The sequence below is a fragment of the Caretta caretta genome, chromosome 10 (genome assembly GCF_965140235.1).
Source record: "Caretta caretta isolate rCarCar2 chromosome 10, rCarCar1.hap1, whole genome shotgun sequence".
Classification (NCBI taxonomy): domain Eukaryota; kingdom Metazoa; phylum Chordata; order Testudines; family Cheloniidae; genus Caretta; species Caretta caretta.
Genome location: NC_134215.1, coordinates 49,388,700 through 49,410,407, shown reverse-complemented (window position 1 = coordinate 49,410,407; position 21,708 = coordinate 49,388,700). Strand labels below are relative to the sequence as shown.

At 41.4% G+C, this 21,708-nt stretch overlaps 2 protein-coding genes across 11 annotated transcripts in view; one reads left to right on the top strand and one right to left on the bottom strand.

Moving 5' to 3' along the window:
* The window catches only part of PEAK1 (pseudopodium enriched atypical kinase 1), a 222,717-nt gene extending 209,969 nt beyond the window's left edge, over nucleotides 1-12,748 (bottom strand). For 4 of the 9 annotated variants that reach the window (XM_048866122.2, XM_048866120.2, XM_048866126.2 and 1 more), the window contains exon 1: nucleotides 12,415-12,557. The gene's annotated coding sequence lies outside the window, so the exon portion shown is untranslated. Of the gene's footprint in view, nucleotides 1-255; nucleotides 798-12,414; nucleotides 12,558-12,598 lie in introns of those variants that run through there. The other 5 variants (XM_048866123.2, XM_048866121.2, XM_075132975.1 and 2 more) reach the window with 4 other exon arrangements.
* Nucleotides 12,749-13,141: 393 nt separating this feature from the next.
* The window catches only part of HMG20A (high mobility group 20A), a 71,245-nt gene continuing 62,678 nt past the window's right edge, over nucleotides 13,142-21,708 (top strand). Inside the window, exon 1 of one of the 2 annotated variants that reach the window (XM_048866568.2) lies at nucleotides 13,142-13,273. The gene's annotated coding sequence lies outside the window, so the exon portion shown is untranslated. The remainder of the gene's footprint in view (nucleotides 13,274-21,708) is intronic. The other variant, XM_048866567.2, reaches the window with a different exon arrangement.

Sequence of the window (21,708 nt, the reverse complement as noted above, 5' to 3'; positions counted from 1 at the left end):
GGTAATTTGATTTTTAAAATGTACCACTTCTTGCTGTTTACACTATTAATCAACTAAGAGTTGCAACATAGCATTTAAAGACTGTATTCACTAAATACCATACAAATGCACAAGGGTAACACCAATGAGAAAAGCAACTGATTCAGCTATTCCTATTGAAAGTGATTGCGCAAACAACAGAAATTATCAGATACTTCTCACATTCCAACAAGCAAAAAGCTCCAGACAATTACAAGGAACACAGCACAAACTTACCATGACTAAAGCGCCACTGAAGCTGAGGAATCAGTCTAAAACCTTTTCAATTTCACCTTCAATCTGCAAAGCTGTTGCAGAAGGTTTTTCATGGCAACTGTTACTAACGGTTTCTCTCTATCTAAGGCTAAGCGCCAGTACTCTGAATGCTACAGAATAGCATTCTTTCTGGTGCAAGCACCTTATTAGCAACTCTCATAAAAGAGCAACACTTGAGAGAGATTTTCTCCTACTCTAAGATATATAGAGCTCACTTAAGAAACCATGAACACAACCATCACCCACACACCAACAGGTTATTAGAGTGAGATGATAATGCTGATATAGCTGCCCCCACCAATGACGATTACAGAGAAATAATGAAGTGCACTTTAAGCTGTGCACGTTTCAGTCAGCCTGTCTTGACATCTGATGAAGTGCATCCGATGAAGTGAGCTGTAGCTCACGAAAGCTTATGCTCAAATAAATTGGTTAATCTCTAAGGTGCCACAATTACTCCTTTTCTTTCTCCTTACAATGTGTATGATAATCAAGTTGGGCCATTTCCAGCACAAATCCACGCTTTCTCACCCCCCCACACACAAACCCACTCTCCTGCTGGTAATAGCTTATCTAAAGTGACCACTCTCCTTACAATGTGTATGATAATCAAGGTGGGCCATTTCCAGCACAAATCCAGGGTTTAACAAGAACATCTGAGGGCGGGGGGGAGGAAAAAAACAAGGGGAAATAGGTTACCTTGCATAATGACTTAGCCACTCCCAGTCTCTATTCAAGCCTAAGTTAATTGTATCCAATTTGCAAATGAATTCCAATTCAACAGTTTCTTGCTGGAGTCTGGATTTGAAGTTTTTTTGTTGTAATATCGCAACTTTCATGTCTGTAATCGCGTGACCAGAGAGATTGAAGTGTTCTCCGACTGGTTTATGAATGTTAGAATTCTTGACATCTGATTTGTGTCCATTTATTCTTTTACGTAGAGACTGTCCAGTTTGACCAATGTACATGGCAGAGGGGCATTGCTGGCACATGATGGCATATATCACATTGGTGGATGTGCAGGTGAACGAGCCTCTGATAGTGCGGCTGATGTTATTAGGCCCTGTGATGGTGTCCCCTGAATAGATATGTGGGCACAGTTGGCAACGGGCTTTGTTGCAAGGATAGGTTCCTGGGTTAGTGGTTCTGTTGTGTGGTATGTGGTTGCTGGTGAGTATTTGCTTCAGGTTGAGGGGCTGTCTGTAGGCAAGGACTTGCCTGTCTCCCAAGATTTGTGAGAGTGTTGGGTCATCCTTCAGGATAGGTTGTAGATCCTTAATAATGCGTTGGGGGGGGGTTAGTTGGGGGCTGAAGGTGACGGCTCTCAGGGCCTCTCCTTCTGCCCCTCCACCGCCACGAACATGATACAGTTCTGTGGTGACCTAGAATCCTATTTTCGACGTCTCCGACTCAAGGAATATTTCCAACATAACTCTGAACAACATACTAATCCACAGAGAAATCCCTACCAACGCTACAAAAAGAAGGATTCTAAGTGGACCCCTCCTGAAGGTCGAAACAGCAGACTGGACTTCTACACAGAGTGCTTCCGCCGACGTGCACGGGCTGAAATTGTGGAAAAGCAGAATCACTTGCCCCATAACCTCAGCCGTGCAGAACACAATGCCATCCACAGCCTCAGAAACAACTCTGACATCATAATCAAAAAGGCTGACAAAGGAGGTGCTGTTGTCATCATGAATAGGTCGGAATATGAACAAGAGGCTGCTCGGCAGCTCTCCAACACCACTTTCTACAAGCCATTACCCTCTGATCCCACTGAGGGTTACCAAAAGAAACTACACCATTTGTTCAAGAAACTCCCTAAAAAAGCACAAGATCAAATCCGCACAGACACACCCCTGGAACTCCGACCTGGGATATTCTACCTACTACCCAAGATCCATAAACCTGGAAATCCTGGGAGCCCCATCATCTCAGGCATTGGCACCCTGACAGCAGGATTGTCTGGCTATGTAGACTCTCTCCTCAGGCCCTATGCTACCAGCACTCCCAGCTACCTTCGAGAGGCCACTGACTTCCTGAGGAAACTACAATCCATTGGTGATCTTCCTGAAAAACACCATCCTGGCCACTATGGATGTAGAAGCCCTCTACACCAACATTCCACATAAAGGTGGACTAAAAGCCGTCAAGAACACTATCCCTGATAATGTCACGGCTGAACTTTGTCCTTACCCATAACTATTTTACATTTGGGGACAATGTATACCTTCAGATCAGCGGCACTGCTATGAGTACCCGCATGGCCCCACAGTATGCCAACATTTTTATGGCTAACTTAGAACAACGCTTCCTCAGCTCTCGTCCCCTAATGCCCCTACTCCACTTGCGCTATATTGACGACATCTTCATCATCTGGACCCATGGAAAAGAAGCCCTTGAGGAATTCCACCATGATTTCAACGATTTCCATCCCACCATCAACCTCAGCCTGGTCCAATCCGCACAAGAGATCCACTTCCTGGACACTACAGTGCTAATAAACGATGGTCATATAAACACCACCCTATACCGGAAACCTACTGACCGCTATTCCTACCTACATGCCTCCAGCTTTCACCCTGACCACACCACACGATCCATCGTCTACAGCCAAGCTCTGCGATACAACCGCATTTGCTCCAACCCCTCAGACAGAGACAAACACCTACAAGATCTCTATCTAGCATTCTTACAACTACAATACCCACCTGCAGAAGTGAAGAAACAGATTGATAGAGCCAGAAGAGTTCCCAGAAGTCACCTACTACAGGACAGGCCCAACAAAGAAAATAACAGAACGCCACTAGCTGTCACCTTCAGCCCCCAACTAACCCCCCCCAACGCATTATTAAGGATCTACAACCTATCCTGAAGGATGACCCAACACTCTCACAAATCTTGGGAGACAGGCCAGTCCTTGCCTACACACAGCCCCCCAAACTGAAGCAAATACTCACCAGCAACCACATACCACACAACAGAACCACTAACCCAGAAACCTATCCTTGCAACAAAGCCCGTTGCCAACTGTGCCCACATATCTATTCAGGAGACACCATCACAGGGCCTAATAACATCAGCCACACTATCAGAGGCTCGTTCACCTGCACATCCACCAATGTGATATATGCCATCATGTGCCAGCAATGCCCCTCTGCCATGTACATTGGTCAAACTGGACAGTCTCTACGTAAAAGAATAAATGGACACAAATCAGATGTCAAGAATTCTAACATTCATAAACCAGTCGGAGAACACTTCAATCTCTCTGGTCACGCGATTACAGACATGAAAGTTGCGATATTACAACAAAAAAACTTCAAATCCAGACTCCAGCAAGAAACTGTTGAATTGGAATTCATTTGCAAATTGGATACAATTAACTTAGGCTTGAATAGAGACTGGGAGTGGCTAAGTCATTATGCAAGGTAACCTATTTCCCCTTGTTTTTTCCTACCCCTCCCGCCTCCTCCCCCCAGACGTTCTTGTTAAACCCTGGATTTGTGCTGGAAATGGCCCACCTTGATTATCATACACATTGTAAGGAGAGTGGTCACTTTAGATAAGCTATTACCAGCAGGAGAGTGGGGTGGGAGGAGGTATTTTTTCATGCTTTATGTGTATAAAAAGATCTTTTACACTTTGCACAGTATGCATCCTATGAAGTGAGCTGTAGCTCACGAAAGCTTATGCTCAAATAAATTGGTTAGTCTCTAAGGTGCCACAAGTACTCCTTTTCTTTTTGCGAATACAGACTAACACGGCTGTTACTCTGAAAACAGAAGCTGTTAAGTAAACTTATCTTCTCCATGGATCATTCTAGGCAGTGAGAGAGAGAGAGAGAGTCACGCTCACTAGACATACTTTCAGACTTCAAACACACACAGGGCACATTGTGCAATCTTAAGCAGTACTATCCATCCTAGAAAATGAGGGGAGGAGTGGAAAGAGAATCAGTGAGAAGTTTGGCTTCAAAAATGGATAGCACAATACATTACAACAACTAATCCTTTAATGGAAGGCTCCTGCATAAACACATTCTCACTATATTTCTAAGTTTGTCTCTCTTAACATGATATTATTTGAAGATTTATTTTTATCCAGTCTTTAAAACATCCTCTAAATTAAAGACTGTTAAACAATTGTGGTATATTCACTATAGCCTTGCATGGCCAGACACCTGAGCCTGCATAGAGATGCCAGTGATTTCAACGGGGCTCCGTGTGGGCTCAAGGGTGAGCTTGCAATACATTCACTGAATGACTGGGGTCTAATCCAAATGGGATATTAGGTGGGAGGGAGGCCAAATTAGCCTAAAGAGAACATATTGGGGGTAAAGCTAATTTAATTATAAAAGGCACATTATCAACTTGAAATCTAGGCAGTTTTTAAAAACAAGATAATATTAGTTTCAAATATTACATGTCCTTAAATCTACTTTACAATTTTTGTTAACATTTTCCAATTTTTAAAAATTGTTTTTAAATCCCTTGTTGCTGTGCTTAAAAAAAAAACTCACAAACAGAAGAAACTGATTGACTCACGCAATAAATACATTGAAAAATATTTTCCCTCTAATCTCTTTCAGTTATATAGATTGTAGGAGTTAAACAACAATTGGAAAACAAGTTTTAGACAAAAGCATGTTTTTTAAGCTGATGTCCTGTTAAAAAGTGTCTGCATTTGTTCATAAAAATGTATTATCTGTAGAAAGACCCCATTTTCTACACTTTCATTTGCAAACTTTATGGAGATGTATTCCAGATTGTATGAAGATTTTCCTGATAACATGAGATATTGTGCTCAATAGACTCCAGAAAAGTATATATAAAGACACACACACACATGCATTCACCCCCACCCACCCACCCTATTTTGGTTGCAGTTTAGTATCCTCCTCTGCCCCCAATCCTACAATGAGTTCCCTGTGTATTGACCCCAGGACTGCATGGAACCACACGTAGGCAGAAATGCTCCTCAAGCACAACACATTTTAGAATGAAGACCATGTTATTTTAAACTGCCTAGCTCCTGACTTTTAAAAGATATGATACAAGATTATTTATGTCCAACAGAATCCATCACTGATTATTTTTATATGCAACTCCTCCAAAACTATGAAATAATCCAGATATGCTTAATTTTAAACACCTAGAGATTGGCGTTTATTCTGCAAATTTTGGGCTAGTCACTTCATTTTCCAGAATAGCATGACTATTAGTTAAGACCCTGATTAAGCAAGGTACTTAAGTATCTTGCTGAACCGGTGCCTAAAAGATCACATCTTATTAAGTTTTGTTAGCAGCCTGCATTGTGATCATGGACTTCCTTTTTATCCATTTATTGCATTTCTAAAATTTCCATGACACTGATCTGTCTTCTTGAAATCAGCACTGTCAGCAACACTCTATTTCATCTTTTTGTTTTTTAAAATGTAACTGCTGACAACAGATTTTGAGTTTATAACTTAATCTTGAGGCCTTGCTCTCAAATGAAACATGGCATATAATCAGAAGGATTTTTAGAAATTATTATTCAAAAAGTCCACTTGACTATCTCCAAGATATATATGACTAGAAAGGATTTTTAAAGATTTTGTTACCCTTTTTTACACTAAAAGGTGGAAAAAAAATGCATATTCTATGCAATAAATAAGATATCCCCAGATCTAAGAACCCTGACCATTAAAATAATAAACCCTATAAGAAATAACCAAAAATTTTAAAGATTTTTAATATATGCATAGCAGATTAATGCTATTAAATACTTTTTATAATATGCTGTGTTGTTGTAACCATCTTGGTCCCTGGATATTAGAGAGGCAAGGTGGGTGAGGTAATCTCTGTTACTGGACCAAGCAGAAAACCAAAAGCTAGTCTCTCTCACCAACAGAAGTTGAACCAATAAAAGAGATTACCTCACCCACACTGTTTATAATATTTATTTAATTTTAAAAGATGCCTAACTGATCACAGATGTATACCACTAGTGACCAAAGTACAGCTGCAGTTATTGTAATGTTGCCCATTTGGCACCATCATAATTTTATAATAATAATATTAACTGCAACCTGTCAGAGTCTCATACCAATGTTATTCAAAAAACTAATTGAAAACTAGGCCCATACATCACAGATATGGGCCATGATCTTGGTAAGGGATCCGTCCATGTGGTGGTTCGACTGACTTCATTGAGACTTGCAAGGGTGTAGAGTTTGTGTGGATAGATGCCTTGCTAGGGCTGATGCCAGAGTCAATCCAGATTACAAGCACTCTCATAAAAGGTAACTGCAGCATCATAACACAGTCCCTCCATGGCATGTCTATAGTGGAAATGCTGCAACTGCACCTCTGTAGTGTAGACAGTCACTACAATGATGGAAAGAGTTCTTCAGTCACTGCAGTAAATCCATCTCGCCGAGAAGCAGTAGCTAAATCAACAAGAACAACAATTATTTTTCCCCCCCATCAACCAAGCACAGTCTACACTGCGGCTTAGGTCATCTTAACTAACGCCATGTCTACTTTAGCACTTGTATCGGCAAAACTTTTGTCATTCGGGGGTATGAAAAATAACCCCACCCCTGAGCGACATAAGTTTTGACGGCATAAGTGCTTGTATGCACAGCGCTATGTTGGAAGTAGACACTCTCCCATCGACAGAACTACTGCCTCTCGCTGAGCTGATTTTATGTCGACAAAAGAGCTCTCTCCCGTCAGCATAAGGCAGCTACAAAAGCGCTCTTACAGGGGCATCGCTGTACCGATACAGCATTGCCTCTGTAAACTTGTAAGCGTAGACCTGGCCTAAGACTCTGAAGGGTGAATTTTTCATACCCCTGAGCAATGTAACTAGGTCAATCTAATTTTCTAGTACAGATCAGCCCTCAGAAGAGGAGTCCAGTTCATGGTTACCTCACATATTCTGAATGCAAAATGGGTGTAAAACACAACCACCCTGACTTAGTGTCATTTTATACTGGTGTAAATAACCACACAGGGCGCAGAACAGTGGTGAAGGGGTTTCAGAAACATAGCACAGTTCTGTAAATATAAGCCAACTTAGTCCCATCTACACAGGCAAAACCAGGCCACATTATAATATTTGCACTCCTGCTGTTTTAACCTCTCCCCTTAATGTGGTAAATTGTGTATGGTAGATGGGTCTTTACAAAAAAGATACTAACTTCAGAAACATTCCCACTGCCCAGCTTGGCTTTATGCACATTTCAACTAATCAGCCAGTCTGTGGTTACAGTAAACCAGCAACACCAAACCACAATTTATTTTTATTATGATACACAATTATAATATTGGACAACTAGATAGAACTGCTGAAGATACTGATTAAAAATAAATTCTTTACTTGTGTCACCAACATCTCTGGCATATTAAAGTAAAATAATTTTACAAGTCTAATTTTTACTTCACCATTTATGCTGTTTACTTGTAATATTTCACTCAGCTTTGACAATTAAACTAGACTAGTCAGTTTTATTTCCTGCTGTGGAGTCTGAGTTTTCATTACTATACAAGAATATTTAGGAGGGTGGGGAAATCATGAAAGCATTTCTGTTAACACTGCATTAAATTCATCCATTTAAGCTCTAAACAGGACCCACACAAGTATGCCTGTAAATCCCCTATGAGCCACAGAAATGGTCTCTGTGCCAGCCCCACATGGGCCAGCACAGAACGATGGGATCAGGAAGGCCGAGGGATGGCCAAGGAAGGTGTAGTTTCAATGGCCCAATGCACTAACTAAATCGCATGGAGGGACTACAACCTCTGTTTCAGCCTGAGCGCTGTGTTGGGGATGAATTTCTCCTCCCCAAAACCTTCAGGCTATCTAATTTATGTAGCTGGAAAGAATTTGGACTCCCTTCACCTCCTCCCCCCCAATAAACACTACATTTTGGGACTAATATGACTGGACTGTATCCGTTTAGAACTTTGCTCCAACTAAGACACAAACCAAAAAATGCTAAGACGTGCTATTACTATGTTTTCAGAGGGTAAAGAATTGGTGAGAATGACAATATATAACAGTAATTCATTAGAGAATGAATAAAACATTTCATTATTATTATAATTCCGGATCAGATATTTTAATCTCATTTTTGTCTTTAAATATCTCTTTATTTATAAAGAAATTTCCTTACAGTGTTTACATTTGCAATATTTCCCTGTGTGACGGATTCTCTCTCAACATTACATCTATAGCAAAATATCAAAATACAATGACATGTCAGAATGTTTGCTGTGACTCTGACTGCATATGAAGGAGCAGCTCGGCAGGATTCCATCAGGCATAACAGCTCAGGAAGCCGGAGTAAATGCGGAAGCTAATAGTACGTAGACCTATGGTCTGAACCAGGCTTAACAATTCATTTAGAAATCTTGGGCTCCTCTTGTCAAGGCCTTAGTCACATGTGCAAAACAAGACAGATGACAACCCAGTCAGCACCATCAGAAAGACAACCTTGTCAGAATGTGGCCAGATAGAAGAAAAGGAAAGATAAAAAGGAGTCAAAGCAGCAGCTCCCATCAGACTAGGAGGCAATGCGGAGGGGCTCATGAGTACCTCTGTACTCCTTTCCAGTACTAATGAGTACAAGTACTAATGGGAGGTTAATTTTAAACAGGGAATGAGAGGAGGGCATAAAAGGGGCAAGAAATACCAAAAAGGACCGCAAAAGAAAGAGGACAGAACAAAGGCATAGGTGCAGAAATGAAAGAACAACACAGGAGAGAAAAAGAAAAAGAAAAAAGATCATGTTATATCTTGGTATTTTGATCGTATGTTTATTTTGTGTACATATGTTTCCTAACATGACAGAGATGCTTAACAGCAATCACTAACATCTGTGAGTCCAAACCAAAACTTGTGATCATTGTGTGGCTAATGTCAAAGGTCTGACTGCCCTGATTACACAAGAGACCATTAAAGTTCTGTTAGATCAAAAATATGTCCTTCTTTCCTAATGTATTAAATTGATTATAATTAATATATTTGGTAAGCATATGCAAAATAATTATGTATTTAATCAAGTAAATAAAATCTAAAAAGGGTTTATATGGAGTTATGTATCCAGAAATAGGTATAAAGAAAAGGAGTACTTGTGGCACCTTAGAGACTAACAAATTTATTTGAGCATAAGCTCAAAGGTGTGGAATGGTCCTTTCCACAGATATACCCCTTTCCCACCCAAAAAAAAAGCATAAAATGTACTGAATGGAAACTTTAGTGCATTGTGACTTTTCAACACAACGGTATAACAACATAATATGTTGTTAAACAAATATGCAGTAAATCTAATGGCTTCTGTCCTTGAATGAAACTATCCATAATATTAACAACATATTTCTGCGCTTAATGTAGCGAGGTAAAACTGACCAGCATCAGTAAAGATCTAGAATTAAACTTGCTGAGGTCACTAGATTCATCTCTTGGTTTAAATTTATATCTTCTGCCCAATATCTTAAAAAACACACACTACCTGCCATTGCAGTTCATGTGTGAATGAGTCACCCAGAGTCAAGATAAGCCAAACAATTTAAAAGTAGTAATCTGGGAAGTCAGAGAATGGAGCTACCCATAAGGACGCTCTGACAATAAGGTAACCCCATCATGAAATAAGTATGTAGGATTACTCATGGAAAGTTACTCATGGAAAGTGGATAATTCACTTCTTACATACTTCAACACTGCAGAGAGCAATATGAGGTTTTCCTGTAGCACACGCTAGAGCACTAACTTTGCCAGACGCTTTGTCTGGAGAAATCATCAGTAGCTAGTTTGCAGAACAAAAATCTGTAAGCTAATATGGAATCAGGTGAAGAGCTCTAATTAATGTTAAACCTAAGGCAGAGTTACAAAGCAAAATGTTCAGCAATATAAATGCCTTCTTACTGTATTGTTCAGAATCAAACCATCTATCCAAATGAGGACAAAAGTCAATTCATCAGTCAAATATAGCCACGCAGAACTAAATTAATCTAACTTGAAACAGAGACAGGCTTTTTTTTTTTTTTTAAATTATAGGACAACCAGTTTTAAATAACTTTCATTTAACTATAGAATTTGAATTCCATCAAATCTTGAGTAAATGTCTCAAGACCTCAATTCTAGATCTTACAGCAACTGTTTTATTAGTATTTTGTAAAGAATTCTTTCATTCTTTATTTTATTTATCCTGTAAAGTAACATTTTTAGACACATGGGATCACAAATTCAGGAGTGAAGTGTTTTAACAGACATGAGACAACCCTTAAAACATCTACAATAACAGAAGAAACTTCAGAGTCCTACAAACTGATCAAAGTGCACAGTTCTACAAAAAGAAGCATCCAAAATATAACTAATATAAACAGAAGCAATCTTTCTAGGGAAGAGGCCCTGATCAACTCCAAGCTGGGAGGCATACCAATGAATGTTTCTTCTCTCTAGTGCCAGCCAAAAAGAGCATGGCCATCTTGTGTCAGATACCAGCTGCTCAGTAAATAATGATAATCGCTGCACTACATAAACACCTTTTTTTACCCAGTATTACAAAGTAGATTCTAATGAATAAACTTCTCAGTCCTTCATATCTGGTCCCAGCTCAACCTTCAGGTAAAACAGTAGAAAAGATAAGGAGAGACAGAGCCATACTGATCAATCTGCCAAATCCCAAAATAAGGGACAAAAGAGAATAGTAAAACAGAAAAGCTTAATATAATGTAGAAAATAATTTGGTATTTGTAAATTAACAGTTTTAATCTCATTTTCTTTATGCCAATAATATACGATAATAAAAACGAGAGGAAACCAGGGTCTGAGAGGAGTAGAAATAAACTGGAGTCTGCAGCAATGTTTTACTTGTAAAATTCCTAGAAAGTGGAAATAGACAAACAGCCCAAAAAAATCTCAAAACTGCAGACTGAGGTAGACTGTGTTGCAACGTATTTAGCAAAGGAGCATGCTGAAAATGCAAAACATATATACACAGAGAAATAAAAATTAAGTTTCTTTCTTAAAAAATTAGTGTCAGGATACCTCTAATTTGAAAAATACAAGGGAGGTAGCAACTGCCCTGGCCTTCCCAGCCTACAAATAAATAACTGGTCTGTAATAAGAAGCAGTTGAGAGAGATCTATGGACTCAATCCGGGCTGAGCTGTACGGAGCTGCTGCCGCCTCTTAGCTATGTCCAAGACCCTCTCTACTCGGCAACAAGCAGCTCCGCCTCTCCCTTAAGTTTGAGGAATCCACTTAGGACTCTAGATGTTAGGGAGGAGGAGAGAAGAGGAGGGGGCAAATGAAGAGACAGGCAATGAATCCCGAGCTGCGGAAGGATGGAAACAGAGATAATTAGGTTTCAGAGGAACAGCCGTGTTAGTCTGTATTCGCAAAAAGAAAAGGAGTACTTGTGGCACCTTAGAGACTAACGAATTTATTTGAGCATGAGCTTTCGTGAGCTACAGCTCACTTCATCAGATGTTTACCGTGGAAACTGCAGCAGACTTTATATACACACAGAGAATATGAAACAATACCTCCTCCCACCCCACTGTCCTGCTGGTAATAGCTTATCTAAAGTGATCAACAGGGCATCCTTCATTGCTGTTGTATCTTCAATTCTCCCTCAATTCCCTGCCCCCATCCCCCAGGAGACGGGGATGTCAAAAAAAGTTGATCAGCCATTTCCCCAATGTATTTCTGCTCCTTCTACTCCACCAATCCAGTGAGCAGGCGAGATAGGGCTCTTCCTTCCTTCCTACTGCCCCCCACCCCACACCCCAACACAGGAGGCGTCCTGTGGAAGAAATCTGAGCCATGACGGGAGAGGGGAAACCATTCATTTTCCCTGAATGGTTCTTCCTCCTTCCCTCCCGCCTCCATCAGACTTCCCTCTTCACGATTAAAGGGGACAAATAACTACCCCACCCCGGAAGACTCCCCACCCCACAGCTCCTCTCCTCTTGTCTCCTCCACGGGAGAAGGACCATTCGGGTCAGCCCCTCCCCCTCTTGCCCCCGCCCCTCAAGTGGAAGGGCTAAGACTGTCGGAGGGACATTTAAATGTCCCCTAAGTCACTTTAACTACCCCCTCCACGCTCTACTTGTCCCCTTACCTCTAAGGGGCCCCAGAAACTGGCGGGGCTGAGGGCTTCGTTCGTCACGGTTCAGCTCAGCTGCCGCCGAGCCCCGAGGAGGAGCCGACTCTGGCACCCACCGACTGACTGACTCACACAACTAACTACTACCAGCGGCCGGCCACAGCCAGAGACCCCGCCCCCCACCGCGCGCGACACTAACCTTCCCTCCCCCTTCTCCTTCTCCTTCTCCTTCTCCTTCCCCTTCCCAGCGCGGGGCACCAACCGTCACTCTCTCTACTACGCATTCGGAGGAAGGAGAATCTAGACACTCGCGCGCTCCCGAGCGCACGGGAGACCGAGCCATAAGTGCGCTCTCGCGCAAAGCGCACGCCGATTGGCTCGAATGGTGGAAAGGGCGTGGCGCCGCAGGATAGGCATGATCGGGTTGTTGAGAGATGCTCCCAGTACGGTGTAGTCAGAGCCGGTTGGAGAAGGGGAAACTACGATCCCCAACATGCATTGCGCCCACCCCACCCCTCGCCGGTCCCTTTAAAATTTGTATTACGTCACAGGGCACGCACGACAAGGTATACTGCCGCCAGCCGGATCAAATAGTTCTGTGTTGGCTTTCTGCCCCCTTTCCTTTCTCCGGCCTCAACGGTGGAGCGAGAGGAGCGGTTCTCTCTGCTCCCGCTGTCGATTCCCTTGCGGAGTCTTCCTACTGGGGGAGCAGGACCGGGGAGGCAGGGTGTGAGGGGGCGGAGAGATCTGTGCGGGGCAAAGGGAAGGGTAATGCGGCTGTGTGTGTATGTGTTTGAGGCTGGAGGAGCCTGAGTGGGGTGAGGGGATTGCGCTCCGTAGGGGGACCCCCTCCAGGAAAGCCATCTTGCGGCAGGTCAGTAGAGAAGGTCTGGGAAGCTCCGAGACCCACGTATCCCATCTTCCCGTTCGTGCGGTGCGTGAGGGCCTCTCTGCTTCACTGGGGCGGGGGACACCCCCGTGCCCTGGCTCCTAGGGGAAGGGGGGCCTGCCTCGGCATTCAGACCCCAGCAGGAGGTGGGGCAGGGGAAACGTGTCTTCCTCCAGCTTCCAGCCCCAGCAGCCTTTATTCAATCTCAGCCCCAACTCCCCACTCACTTCTCTTGTGACGGGAGAGGAGGGGATGAGCCACTGGGCTTCCTAGCCCCCATCTCCACAAGACACCAAAGGAAATCGGGGAGTAATCTCTAGAATGGGGAGCCAGGGCTTCGTGTGGGGACGAGGGTTTGGAGGGCAAAGGAGGGTCAAATACATCTGGGGCCTCTTCTCATACAACCCCCATATCTGTTAAGGCACAAGAGGGGCAAAAGTGTTGGTGGTCCTTTAATTTCTTTACTCCATAAACCTCGACTGTCCTATGAGATGATAGGTAGTTGATACTAAAAACTGCAAGATTTCACGACTGGGGAGATTTAACTGCTAGTTCCTGTAGAATTTAAGCTTCTAGTCCTTGGGTTTGCAAAGAAAGTCTAACAAACCTGAACAGTCTTCTTAAATCTTCAGGTAGACTTCTTTGGGCTTTTTCAGAGCTCAGCAGTTGCAGAATACAATTGACAAGAATCGTCAGTTTCACTACTACTGTCAGGGACAAATGGATCAGCAGTAAAACAGATGAGAATGATGTCGGTGCCATGTTCTTTCTGCTTGGGAGAGCTATGAGCAGGTGCTTGCAGGAGAAGTGAAGTAGTAGAATTGCACCTACCTTGCTGCGGAAGGGTAAAAATACATCCTTCCACCCCCTCATAGCAGCCAGGAAACTTTGTAGGGAGAGAGAGAAAAGGAACTGCTGGAAGCAAGAAGCAGCTTTATCAAACGCCACCTATCTAGAGCCCAATTTGAAAGACTGGGATGGCACTCACCTTACCAGCAGATGGAGGCTGGTCTTCTTACCGAGGCATTGCCTCTGAAATTTGCTGAAGGAGGGCAAGCATATTTCTCACTGGTGTATGGGTGGTAGGCTTAGACCACTTGCTAGTAGGTGGTAAATTTTTCAAACCCTTATTATCCTTATTTTACAGATGTGGAAAGTGAGGCACGTAGGAGTATTAACTTGGTTAAGGCCACATAACAAATCAACCATAGAGCTGGGACTAGAAAGTGAGAGAACACTTACTGTCACTTTAGAATGTTGGTGTGTGGTTCCTGAGAATATATAACAGCATGTTGAAAATAGATATTTATTTAATTGATTATGATGGTTATTTAAAATGCTAGGAAACTGCAGCAGACACAGATAAGCATGGCAACACGATATTTGGCTGCTACTTCAAGATGAAAAGTTAATGCCTTTTTTTTTAATGTTTATTTTAATGTTTTCTAACAATTCCTAGCAGAGATGACTGGCTGCATTAACAATACTTTGCTTTTCTAAAGCATCTTCTACACAGTGATTACAAAATGCTTTGCAAACACTAAAGATTATCCTCATTTTAGGATTGGAAAAACTGAGGCAGGGAGAATTACTTTCCTGTATTACACTGAAAGTCTGGTAGAACTGGGTTTGGAACTCCTGATTCCAAATTCTTGACTTTAACCATAATATCTTTCCTTAGTTTTGTCGTAAGTCCTTCAGCTCAGGGCTTGAAAAGATTACAAGATACTTTTTAGCTGGAGAACTAACTCTGTTATCCCAGAGGTGGTTATGGAGGATGAGATGTGTGGGCTGACCAACAGTGAGGCCCAGGGGCAACACGTTGGAAGAAACCCAGTTCATCTCCCACCAACAGTTGGGAAGAGGGTGAGGATACTGAATTTTCTACCAGGTAGCTGTCTCTAGCACCCACAAATAAGTTTCATCTGTTTTATTTACATCTAGCTGTTAGAAGGGGATGGCAGGGAGAAAGAACTTTCTATCTTTCCTTTCTTCTGTCCAGAATCTGTGCCATTATCTTTCTCCCAGACACTACTGGTTTTACTCTACCTCTACCCCCCCAACTTTCATTTATTTATTTTAAGGGAAGGTATGTTGCAGGGGAAATAACTCCAGTGCTTGCAGTGGATGCCTCTATGGCTAATTGTTTTCTAAGCAGCAAGTGCTTGAAATTGACATTCTTGACAGTTTCACTGGTGCACACCAGCTTTTGAATAGTAGCGGTGAAACTGATCAGTCTTTGCCATGCTGCTGGAGAGTGAAAGGATAGCTATGAAAATTTATCAAACATCTCCTTTCTAGAGGCCTAGAAGATAAGGTGATAAGTAACAGTCAACATGGATTTGTCAAGATCAAATCTTGTCAAACTAGCCTAATAGTTGTCTTTGACAGGGTAACAAGCCTTGTGGATGGGGAAGAAGCAGTAGATGGGGTATATCTTGACTTTTGTAAGGCTTTTGATACTGTCTTATATGACCTCCTCATAAGCAAACTAGGGAAATATAGTCTAGATGGAGCTACTATAAGGTGGGTGAATAACTGGTTGGAAAACCATTCCTAGAGACTAATCAGTGGTTCATAGTCCAGCTGGAAGGACATATTGAATGGGATCCTGCGGGGATCGGTCCTGAGTCGGTTCTGTTAAATATCTTTATAATGATTTAGATGATGGAATAGAGAGTACACTTAAAGTTTGTGGACAGTACCAAGCTGGGAAGGGTTGCAAGTGCTTTGGAGGATAGGATTAAAATTGAAAATGATTTGGACAAACTGGAGAAATGGTCTGAAGTAAATAGGAAGAAATTCAATAAGGACAAATGCAAAGTATTCCACTTAAGAAGGGAACAATCAATTGCACACATACAAAATGGGAAATGACTGCCTTGGAAGGAGTGCTGCAGAAAGGTATATGGGGGATATAGGAGATCACAAGCTAAATATGAGTCAACAGTGTAACACTTGCAAAAAAAAAAAAAATCATTCTGGGATGGATTAGCAGGAGTGCTATAAGCAAGACATGAGAAGTAATTCTTCCACTCTATTCCGTGCTGATAAAGCCTCAGCTGGAGTATTGTTTCCAGTTCTGGGTGCCTCATTTGAGGAAAGATGTGGCCAAATTGGAGAAAGTCCAGAGGAGAGCAACAAACGTGATTAGAGGTCTAGAAAACATGACCTATGAGGAAAGATTGAAAAACTTGGGTTTGTTTAATCTGGAGAAGACTGGGGGTTGAGGGGACTTGATAATAATTTTCAAGTATGTAAAAGGTTACGAGGAGGAGGTTGAAAAATTATTCTTGTTAACCTTTGAGGATAGAGCAAGAAGCAATGGACTTAAATGGCAGCAAAGGAGGTTTAGGTTGGACGTTAGGGAAAACTTCCTAAGTGCTAGGGTAGTTAAGCACTGGAATAAATTGCCTAGGGAGGTTGTGTAACCTCCATCATTGGAGGTTTTTAAGAACATGGTAGACAATTGCCTGTCAGGAATGGTCTAGTTATTATATGGTTCTGCCTTGAGTGCAGGGAACTGGACGAGATGACCTACTGAGGTCCCTCCCAGTCCGACACTTCTATGATCTGCAGCAGAGTCACTTGAGCTATCTTTCTGCAGACTTACAAAGGCCATTTGTTGTTTGGAAGGCTCTTTGCAACTATAATGGCTGGCAATATATATTTTTTTAAATTAAGGTTTAACTTCTTCAGAAATTTATATCGTAACTCTCCTCACTTGCTAGGGCAAGCTCATTCATCCTGAAAAAGTGGGTGAGTGGGGTGCCACTATGTCTCACACCGTCATCTTCCTCTTTGCCAGAATGAGAGTTGTATCAGTGCTAACATTAGGTACAGATATTTCCTTTGAGCTGGATTCATGCCTTGCCACTGGTTGAAACACTGGCTTCACACACAGATCTGAAGCATGCCTAGCTCAGAACTCATTCACTTTAATGAATTGCTACTACTCTGTAGTGAAGACATGTACTGGGAGGGATGGGGGTGTTTCTCAGCTGATCTGCCCCTTTGAAATGCCCTCTCTGTCATCATTTGATTAGCTGACTTTGATCTCCTCCTGGCTTCAGTGATTGGTATGAATTTAAGCTTAATTGTTTTGGTTCTGTAATTCATATGTGGTATAGTACTTGCTTGTGCTTTTTGTGTGTTTTGAAGTTTTTAATTTTTTTAGGCACTGTGTTGATACCAAACACAATACCTGTGTTGGTACCAAACACAAAAAGTGTGAAGTCACTGTAGTTTGCATCTTCAGAATTAGCTCCCTTTAAGGATTTTAAATGAATTTATGTTCATGGAAGCTGCCATGCTGCATTCATCTCTGTCCATAGGACAAATACAGAGCAAAGAGGTAGCACAAGTTTTACTGTCAATCCTGGTCGGGAGGAACCACCACTATGTCCTTGTCTACATCATCCCTTTTTAAAAAAAAAAAAATCTAATCTTTTTATACCACTAATGCTGCACCTCCACCAGTGGGACCACTAAGCTAGACAGGGCTGAGATGGCTGCTGGCATTTTTACTCATGTTATGTAGACCTACTCTGGGTAGCATTAAATGGTATGTTTGTAGAAAGGTTCATGCGCAGTCTACATTTGCACCTCCAGTGTTAGAGATGCAACAGTGAAGAACTTAAATAAATACCAGTATAGTCATAGGGTTTTTTTTAGGGTGATAGGATAATGGTGAACTGTATCATCTATAGTTCATTTAAACGGCTTGTCTACACTTACCATGGATCCACGCTGTGGCGATCGATCCACCGGGGGTCGATTTAGCGGGTCTAATGAAGACCCGCTAAATCGACTGCCGATTGCTCTCCCGTGGATTCTGGTACTCCATCAGAACGAGAAGCATAAGGTAAGTTGACGGGAGAGTTTCTCCCGTTGACCAAGCGCAGCGTAGACACTGCAATAAGTCAGCCTAAGCTATGTCGACTCCAGCTATGTTATTCACGTAGCTGGAGTTGTGTAACTTAGGTCAACTTAACCCTGTAGTATAGACCTGCTCTAAGACCCTTCTGTTACATAGTTTAGTGAACTCTTTGACCCCTCTAACTTCTCAAAAGGGTGTTAATTGTTATGGAGGAGAAGAGGGTTGTGTGACGTGGATATGTCTGTTAGGGACTTCCATGAGACTGCTCTTATTTCAAGTAGGCCCCTGAATAGCCATCAGATAGCTATAACTTTGGCGACCACCAGTCAGGATTGGATTTGAACTAATGTAATGGGATAGAAATGGAGCTAGATGAATTTTTTTCAGCAAATAGTGAAGTTGCTATAAAAAACATTTTGGGGGCACCAAAACTTCTTCAATTTGGGTAGAATTAGGCAAATTTTTCAGCTGGAAAAAATTGACTTTTTAGAAATTGGTATTTTGACCATTTTGAAATGAAATATTTCAGTTTTTCATTTTGAAATTACTTTAATTTAGAAATTTGGCTACATTTATTTAGAAACTTAAAAGCACCTGAAAATGGAATGAAAAGCTAAAAAAAAAAACCTCTTCATTTTCGATCAAAAATACAGTCAGAATGAAGGGGCTCCCCCCCCTCCACACCCAAAAATATTTTGACTTGTGTTTTTGTTTCATTTGGGAGTAGGATTTTTCAGTTTTAAATAATGGGTTCTTTTGGTTATAAACAAAAAAAAAAAATTCACTTTTTGGTTTGAAACTAACCAATTTGTTTTAAGTTTCAATTCACCTCCCCTAACCAAAACTCAATTATTTGCTCAGCTCTAGCTAGAAGTGAAAAGCTTCATATCTCTGCACCAATCTTGTGCCCCTTCAGCAATAGCTTTTCCTTCCAGGAAAGTTGGACTATTTTGGTTTCACACTCAAATGTTTAGAAAACGTCTGCCCAACCAAAAGAACATTAATTTCCCACAAATCTTAGATTTTAGACATTAAACTATTGTAAAACCTCCATTTGTTGATGGAGGTCTTTATTTATAATGTCCTCAGATAAATAAATAAGTGAAGATACAGTACATGGTAACAAATTACTCCCTCTCCTCTTTCTCAGGAGACTAGATTGATAGTGGACATCAGTTGATTGGTTTCAGCTTTGTGTATTGTATTTCTTATGCAACATACAGTAAACAGAACCAATGTAAAATGCATCTGATGAAGTGAGCTGTAGCTCACGAAAGCTCATGCTCAAATAAATTGGTTAGTCTCTAAGGTGCCACAAGTACTCCTTTTCTTTTTGCAATGTAAAATAGTGCTGGTTACTGTATTTGGAATTGTTGTGACTAGAAATGGTGGGGGGTTTTGTAAGGAAGTAAATAGAATAAGTTGTGTCATTGCTGTAGACCCAACAATGTGCCTTTAAGGCACTAGAAAGCTAATGAAGGAAGCAACTGAAATATTTATTAAATGGGCTATGTTGTAGCTTAAAGAATTGCCACCACCTGGAAGCAAGAAAAATCACTGTAGTTGAAACTGAATGACTTCAAGAAATGTCTTATTGATGACAGCAATATGTATGAAGGTCCTGGCAAAGTGAAGGCGTTTTGGTGAAAAGTGGCAGTTTCCTATTTAAAAAGGAACCCAAGAACTGTGGAATAGGGGGAAAGAATTGTGAACAAGCTTAAAATTCCTCTTTTCTTAAATATTGCAGAAGTGTCGTGACAGTTTTTATTCATTCACTGTGTTGAAAAAGGGGAGTTTGATGTGCTGGTGATCTTTGTTAGTGTTCGGGGGGAAAAAACGTACAAAATAATTGTAATGCCACTTCTTTAGAACAGTTCTTAGTTGAATGAAATTGTATTTCTAAATCACAATTTCTATGTAATGGAAGCAATAGTTAATAGCACTCTATTGTAACATAGAAATAAATTGCACGCATTAAGAAACTTTGCTGAAGATCTGTTTGAACTCTTGCTACATGAATGTTCTTCATGCTTGTTACCTTAGTTCTCCTGTGACCTAATCCATTTTTACTTCCTAGGTACTAAAATTGTTCAGACGTTCCTGTCTGGTTGATTTTTGTCTCCTGAATGTGATGGTTGTCTTTGGTGCAATAGAGGGTTTTGGCCAATATGGCCTTGTCTATCCTGGTGAAAATTTCTTTAAAAAAAAAAAAAAAAAAATCAGAACTATTGGAAGCCGAGTGAAAGTAGGGCTTTATCAGCCTAACCCAGTATTACATTGTTTCAATGAGACTGTTTTTCAGCAACTTTAACTGAAGCGATGTTTAAAACAGATGTGGCTGCTGGAGTCCAGTTTATGCTGTAGCTCATGCTTCTTCAGTTAAGCGGTTGTTAGAACTGATGGGAAATTTTTGTCAATTTCCCCACTGTGAACATAGCTTGGTTCTTTCAGGAATTCTCTTGGTTTTCTTTCAAAGCCTTAGACTCCTAATGGCATGTCAATTTCTAGCCTCACAAAACTGTTTATCTATTTCGTTTTTTTTTTTTTTTTTTTTAGCATGCTATCAGTAAATGCTAAACTAGGGTTGATTTACAGGGCCAGACTAGCAGACTAGTCAATACCATATGAGCAAGGCCAGATTAAGGCATCCTGGAGCTCTAGGCACACTGTGACTCTGGGCCCCTGTGGCTCCATCCACTAGCAACCCCACCCACAAAAGTTAGGGACAGTGGCATGGGTCCCCCTTCTACTCAGGATTGGCTACTGAGGCATGCTTTCTATCCCATGAAGAAAAAGGAGGCATCAGGGTACTAGTAGTACTCACTCCAGCAGCTCAGATGTATCTGCTTGGGTGGATATGCCAGACCCACTGGTTTTAGAGTTAGCATCATACTGAGATTCATGGAACACTTCACACCTCTCAGAGCTGCTGTTCTGTGCAGTCTTCAGACTCACAAGGCTATTGTTGCTTTGCTTATGTTTACACTCAATTCATGTTTTCAAGCTTTTCTTTGCAACCATCAGGGCTAGAAGATATAAAAAGGCACCTGAGACATCTCCATATTAAAATAAAAGCTGAAATTCTGATGTAATCACAAGTCCAAAATATGCAGAGCATGTCTGGTGATCTGTGAAGTGGGAGATAGGTCTGTCACTTACCATGTACCTGGGAGAGATGGAGAAAATGAGCTGTGAAAGAGTTTCTGGTAAGGTTATGTCAAGCTGTGTTCCCAGTTGCACCCCATGACTTACAGATGCAGCAGCCTATAAGGTTTGCTGTTTCTCTCTCTCTGTCTCTTTGGAAACTGTCATTGCATAAGTGTGACACAAAACTTCACATGCAGCTTTATTAGGAGCAGGTAAAGAAGTGTTTCCAATACAGGGAGTAATGGCATATGCAGGTGGAATGATGCAGACTGGCCTATAAAGAGATTGTTCTCCAATCCACTTTTGGGCCTTGGTGACATTTACTTTTACTGCTCTGGCATCTATCAGGACCCACAGCATTTCAAATCATGCCATCTGAAAATGTAACTCTTGT